Source organism: Lactuca sativa, chromosome 4 (genome assembly GCF_002870075.4).
Source record: "Lactuca sativa cultivar Salinas chromosome 4, Lsat_Salinas_v11, whole genome shotgun sequence".
Lineage (NCBI taxonomy): Eukaryota > Viridiplantae > Streptophyta > Magnoliopsida > Asterales > Asteraceae > Lactuca > Lactuca sativa.
In genome coordinates, this window is record NC_056626.2 from 295,175,095 (window position 1) to 295,182,585 (window position 7,491).

General features: G+C 28.6%; 1 long non-coding RNA gene across 1 annotated transcript; it reads left to right on the forward strand.

Moving 5' to 3' along the window:
• The first annotated feature begins 3,771 nt into the window (after nt 1–3,771).
• LOC122197779 (uncharacterized) lies at nt 3,772–5,536 on the forward strand. The gene is made up of 2 exons (XR_006191454.1): nt 3,772–4,033; nt 5,260–5,536. It is a non-coding gene; the product is annotated as an uncharacterized LOC122197779 (long non-coding RNA).
• The last annotated feature ends 1,955 nt before the right edge of the window (nt 5,537–7,491 follow it).

The window sequence follows — 7,491 nt, forward strand, 5'->3', positions numbered from 1 at the left end:
GTCCCAAGTTAATTTGAAACAAAGTAAAGTATATCCACCCATTTATGTTGCCTTTTTCCTTTTGACGAAATCTTGTACCAAAAATACTATAGAACCCTGTGCCAACCAGTGCTAGTTAATAATCACTTTGGTCTAATGGGTAGAGTGATGGTGTGAACAGTATCACAAATCAATCATCTAATATTTTGTTGTACGACAAAGGAACGCATCCCACTTTTTCACTTTCTCTAACCATGTCCAGGAATACAAAAACATGAAAAGGACAAGAGTAAAGTCGTCTTTGATCACAAAAAATCATCGACTCTGGTTTTTCTCTCTTGATTCTCTCTAGATCTCTCTTTCTTTCCTATTTCCATAGTAAAAATCGAGAAAGAAAAAAAGAGCAAATAACTAATCCATTATAGCACACAAGCACAACAAATCGAAAAGAAGCAAAAGAAGGAGAACAAAGTCAAAAATCACAGCAAAAGTTGAACTTTTCAGCAAGAATCAAACAATAAAAAACGAGAAAATGCAAGATGTACTCGTCTCTGGTTAACCGGTCGGAGGAAGAAAGTCGACGGAAGAGCAGCAGATGAGGGTGGGGAGCAAGTCGTCGTTGCCTTTTCTCTGTGAAGGTTGTTAACGTATGGTAAAATCGGTAAATGCATAACCAACGTCCCAGTCCAACGATTCAAAGGGAAGGACCGAATCATCGCTTTTTCTTGGACCGAGTCCATAGCTTGGATTGAGTCCTTGATTGTAAAAACGAAATCAAACACCCTAATTTTTCTTTTTTGACCGGGTCCTCTATTGGACTCAATTAGAAGCAAAATCAAACACCCCCTTAATGTGAGAATGTGAGAACACTACTTTATGTTACTTATTCTACTATGAATTTAGTATATATTGTATATTTGTATTGTAGTAAGTATAATATGAATATATATTCAATTTTATATTGTTATTCTACTATAAAATTTATAAATATATGTAGTAATTTAGTATATTCTAATGTGAATGCTAAATATGTGATTGTTCATATATTCGGTGATGAATAATATTATAAATTTGTACATACAAAATTTTAATGTGAATATTAATGTGTGATTGTTCATATATTTGTTGATGAATAATGTCATATCGTTTTATATATAGAATTCATAGTAGAATAGTAACATAAAGTAGAGTTCTCACGTTCTCATATTAAAAAATGTTCTCATTTGAACTTATATATATATATATATATATATATATATATATATATATATATATATATATATATATATATATATATATATATATATATATATATATAAGCTTAGGTATCCAAACTTAGGAATATAAGCTTAAAGAAAAGTGAATATAGCCTTAAAGATATATAAACTTAGGTATCCAAACTCACGATACTATATCGTTTTATATAATTTACATACATTGTAATTGTCCAATGTTCTTATAATTCAACTTTTAATTTGATTTACTTGCAAGATTTTTATAAATTTCACATTTATCTTTCTTTTATATAATTTTCATTTTCAACTATAATATGTATAACCTATTAGGGGTTCGGCAAAAAAATGTAATATAAGAAGAAGATAATTATGAAATTTCAAAATCTTCAAAATAAATCAAGTTATATATATATATATATATATATATATATATATATATATATATATATATATATATATATATATATATATATATATATATATATATATAAAAGTGAATATACCCTTAAGGGTATATAAGCTTAGGTACCCACACTCACCATAATACAATGTTTTGTTTGATATATTCATTATAATGTTTTTAAACTTCAACCCCTAACTTGATTTACTTTCAACATTTCTAAAATTTCACCATTATCTTTCTCTTACATTACATCTTTTTGTCGAACACTACTAGGCTATATATATTATAGTTAAAAATGAAAATTATGTAAGAGGACAATAAATGTGAAATTTATAAAAATCTTCGAAGTAAATCAAGTTAGAAGTTGAATTATAAAAACATTAAACAATTACAATGTATATATATGTTACAAAACGACGTAATATAATGTATTAGATACCTAAGCTTATATACCCTTAAGGGTATATTCACTTTTCCCATATATATATATATAATACGTTCCTGTGAGAAGTCTAACCGCATGGTGATTTTTTCATCTGGGGTGGTTTTTTACAGGACCACCGTACAAATTCGTCAACCCGTCGCACCATCCAGAGATGTATAGCTTTGGTCTTACAAAAAGAAGTATACATTTATGTTTTTTTTAAATGGGGTACCCATCCAACACCAGAATATTTGTCAATTATCTTTGTGAAAAGAACCCAATTAGCCAAGTTGTAGAACAGAATAAACACGATCCATGGCCATATTTGGTGGATTGTATGACACTTGTGGACCATTCTAAATAAGGATATTAAAAGTCAAACATATGTTGCAAATAAGTTTTACAATTTTAATGATTTATCTCGAAAAGAATAGGCATATTATAAATTCCCGTAGATTTTTTGAAATGATTAAGTATTCAAGAATCTTGAAATACTACAAAAGCATATAATACTTTTAAAACTTTGTCTAAAGAAACATAGGACGTTTCATACATTTTGAAGAGAACTATTTTAAAATAATCTCAAACAACCGATTAAAAATCAAAGTCTAGAAAAGATATGACATTGGAGTGTTCTAATATGTTAAAAAACTATAGTGCAAAAGTTAAGGAAAATATCTATAAAAACCGTGCGAGTACATAATTTTTTATAACTTGCAGCTTGTTGCCCGTTTGTCATCTCACACATTGTACGATGATAATTAAACGATTGAGCAGTCATACTCTTTAATGAATTGATGATATAAAAGAACTCAATATTGTTAGTCGCTAAAACGTCATTTTACATAAAAATAATACTCACATTTAAACGCTCTTTTTAAGTTATTACTTTATGTGACGGTCATATTTAAAAAAAGTTCAAACTCTTCTAAGCTAATACATTTTGTTATAGTCATATTAATCTTCTTTAAAAAAAATTGCATGGTTTGAATAGATTGTGGTAGTATTGACATGTGATACCGACTTCTACTGTTGGAGGATTTTGTGAGAGTTCAAATGAAAAACCCGGCCCGTTCAAGATCATATATATTTTCTAAAGAACAAATATTCGATTTGACCTATTCAAGATCACTGCATGTATCACTATCACGTGTGATATTTGTTAAAGATAATATATTTTTATCCTTAATACCTGATATACATATTTTGGACTTAAGGGTGGGGAATGCTATACATTGTTATGGTTAAATGTTATTCTTTGACCACACAGTTATAAATGTTATTATTAGTTATATTATAAACTATTTAAACTATTTAAGAGACTTATGTTGTTGGAAAAAGTGTTCAATATCATTAACCGTTTTGATAATATTTCTAATAATAGCATGATACTTTTGGGTTGGCCACATAACCCAAATAACATAAGGAAATGGAGATAAATAAAATTTTAATTTATTAAGGAATTAATAAATTAATTACAAATTATTTTTATAATTAATTAAACATTTTCAATTAATTATAAGGATTGAATATTTATGAATCAAAAATATTTATTGAAATATTCTAGAAGCCTCTAGAGAGGCTATGATGGACGGTTTTGACATTTCCGTAGGATAAGGATAAAGTTAATTTGAATCAGATAATGATAAACCATAGATTTGGATTCCTTTTAGTATTCTGTCTACAACCTAATATAAATAGATTGCAATGAGTAAACCGTACATGTGATTATTCTCTCACCAAATTCGTCCACTACCTCTCTATATCTCTTTCTCTCTCTCTTTCTCTCTCTCTCTCTCTCTTTCTCTCTCTCTTTCCAAAAGGAATTTACAACCTCTCTCCCAAGAGTTGATTTTTGAATAAACCCTAGTTTTGGGTTTCTTCCTTTTACTTTTGGTGTTGTGGGTCTGATTCCATTAGATGAGTGCTACGTTGGATCATCATCATTGTAACGAGTTGACAGACACAAGATCATAAACAAGCAATTATGAGGTTAGTAATTATTTATTTTGTTCATTTTTAAAATATGTTGTTGTAACAAGTAAAATCTGGATTGTAGGATGCATGTGCACTTAGATAAATCTGTTGACTGTTTCTGCTACCCTATGATGTGTATTGGGTGTTAATAATCCCTAACGGTGGTATCATAGCATAACCAATTTTAGTTAATAGCACAAACTTGGTAAAAATTGAAAAAAACAAAACACGTCTAGTCATAGGTGCACGTGCCAATTGTTGGTCGCAACGCATCTAGCGAGCTGGACAAAATTCAAGAATTTTCTAAAATTTCGAATTTTTGTGATAAGCCTCTTAGATTACAATATTTTTTAACTTTTTAAATCTAAATATTTGAATTTAGTAATTAATTTGAAATTATTTAATTGAAATTGAGATTTGAACAATTAATTAATTAAATTTGTATATTATTAAACTTCAATTCGAATTTGAATGTTTATGTTGAACGTTATTTAATAAGAAAATGGAATTGGAAATACATAAAATATAAATTTAAAAGGTTTAAATTTAATATGATACTATACTTATAAATGACACATTTTTTCTATCACCACAATCATTTGAAGCTTCCATGGCTTTTCATATTTCTTTATAATAATGATTCCTTAATATATATTTAAACCTACATAACCTTTTACTAGCATCTAATTAACAACTACCACTCAATAATTTTTTAACTTATTATACTTAACGGTTCTTATGACACCAATTGATTAAAATTGATATATATATATATATATATATATATATATATATATATATATATATATATATATATATATATATATATATATAATTCATAATGGTAGATTTTTATTAGAATGGTTTAAAAAGTTGTGTGAGTGTTTGAGAGGTTGATTAGAAACTCCATACATAAAGATTGTCAATGGAGAGCATAAGTAATCAAAAAGAGGAAGATGACGATGAGAAGGAAATATGATAGTTTATGGTAAGAAATATTTTTTCATTTTCTTGTTTCTTATTATCCAAATTTATATTGTATAATTATGATTTTGGTTGGAATGAAAAATATTATATATGAAGATGCTCTAATCATTACCTCTAGATTCACGTGAGTAACAAGACTACTTCACAACAATACAAAACAAGAATGGATACAACTAATGTAGTTCATACCTCTTGATTTTAAAATTTTGGTGTTTTAATTTATTTTAATATTTTGCATTTTCTTTTCATAAAAGTTATAATCATGTTCAGCGGGATCCCAAAAAGAAGCTATGCAACTAACCATCTAAAGTCTAAACCCAACGGTCTATGTCGTATAAATTATAATGGAGTTTGCAAGATGGTGCAAGGTTATGTTCATTCTACTTCAAATTGTATAACTAGACTTTTAAAAAGATTGATTAAATGTAATTTCTAGGATAATGTAATGGAGTGCATGTTGGTGTTTAATTTTATAGGTCTTCATGTTGTGTTGGATTTTCACAATCGCTTGCATGAAAATGGTTCTATAGATGACAATTATTTAGTTGATAAAGCTTATTAAAATTGATTTTGTTATATTATATAAAAATGGTAAATTTGAGTTGTTGATATATCATTATAGGCTATTATTTGATTATAAATCATTTAATCATTCATGATCTTTTTACACGAGATGTTTATGATCTAAATGTAAGGTAATTAAATGTGAAATAAGATTTAGACATTGCAATTTGCACCTCTAATTTTATGTTATGCTAATGAAAAGCACAATGGCACACGACACTCACAAAATACAAATCGTTTAATTGTTTTATAACTTATGTTTTCTAATAACATATGAGTGCTAAAACTCATTTAGGGTTTTATAATTATTATTAGTCTGGTTAGAATCTATTATAAAATATTTTGACATCAATTGTTAACATCTTTTATGTATAATTTTAACTTTTCCTTTAATTCGTTGTATTTACATTATCAATAATTTATATCATTAATTATGTTTTCATAAGTTGTAATAGTCAATCAATTTATTCAGTAATAAAATATTAGAAGACCAATATCGACAATTTTTGGAGCGGTTTTGAAATATTAAAAGCCGACATAACATGTTTCAGGATCGGTTCGAATATTTTATGGTCCTAAGTTCCAATTTTAATAGGCCTATATATAGAAAATGACAAAAAACCATGTATAAAATTATAAATTTCAACATATTTTAACAATATATTTGCTTTACTGCGCAACACGCGGGAATACGCCTAGTATGATATAATCCTAGTATATGTATTACAGTTATACCACATGTGTCTTAACATGTTAATAAAAACATCATCATCAATCAAGACTAAGTCATCCACTTTAATACTCTAAAAAAAGTTTAAGGAGGTCTATATGATTCCTAATGATGTCGATTTTTAAAATGATTTGCACTTATCACCCTCACTACCTTTTTGTATTTTGAGAGTACAGTTACCGAAAGGGTTCGATCGGATTTTGTTTCAAGTTTAAAAGTATTAATCCAGTAAAAAAACAAAATTCCCGTTTTATAAAAAGCGAAAACATGAGTCATTTGCTACCCATGAAAATGTAAATTTTGTTTATATTCTAATGATAAAAGCGTGTATGGTTAACCAAAAAATCATTCTGATAATATAAATTAAAATTGGGAATTATTCCTTTGATGAAGCATGCGTGGTTAACCGGTATACCAACATGAGGATAATTTTTGTGTTGATGATCGATCGGGTATTCATGATTGATTCACCATCTATTAATGGTTCGTGATGTCCCAATCATTAAACTTTGAGATGATCACAATCGAGATTAACTTGCCATTAAATGTCAATGAATATCAAATGATCTAGGAGTTTGAAGATTTTGAAACTAGAAAATTTATTTCCCTGCCTGTGACAACCCGATATTTAGAGACAATGTAATGTAAAACCAGTCAAATTTAGGTCAAAATATAACTTTTCTAAAATATTATTTGGGTTAAATCAAGTAGTAGGAATCGTAACAAGGTTTTCATACATATAAAGAACACTAAAATCCGAGTTATAACGAAGAAGTTATGACCATTCTGAGATTTCCGACAAAACCGGCAACACCGATTAACGAAAAACGCGAAGTTTCAATACAATAGTTTTTATCCTTAAGTATCTAAATGAAATTTGTAGATAACATTAAACCGTGAGCGTACGTAAAAAGAACGTCCAAATCTGTAGCACCTGGTTTCCGGTATGTGAATTTTACTTGAGCATTGCCCTAATTTAGCCTCAGACTCGGCGAGTCATAGGGTCCGACTCGCCGAGTAGGGACGAGACTCAGGACGCGTTTTAAGTAGGCGACTCGACGAGTCCATATCCTGGACTCGGCGAGTCACCGCTGCGGGATGAAACCCTAAGTTTCAAGGGTTTGCACCCTATTTAAACTCTCATTCCGCCCCAACTCGTCCCCATTCACCCCCAGAACTCCCCCTACATCGT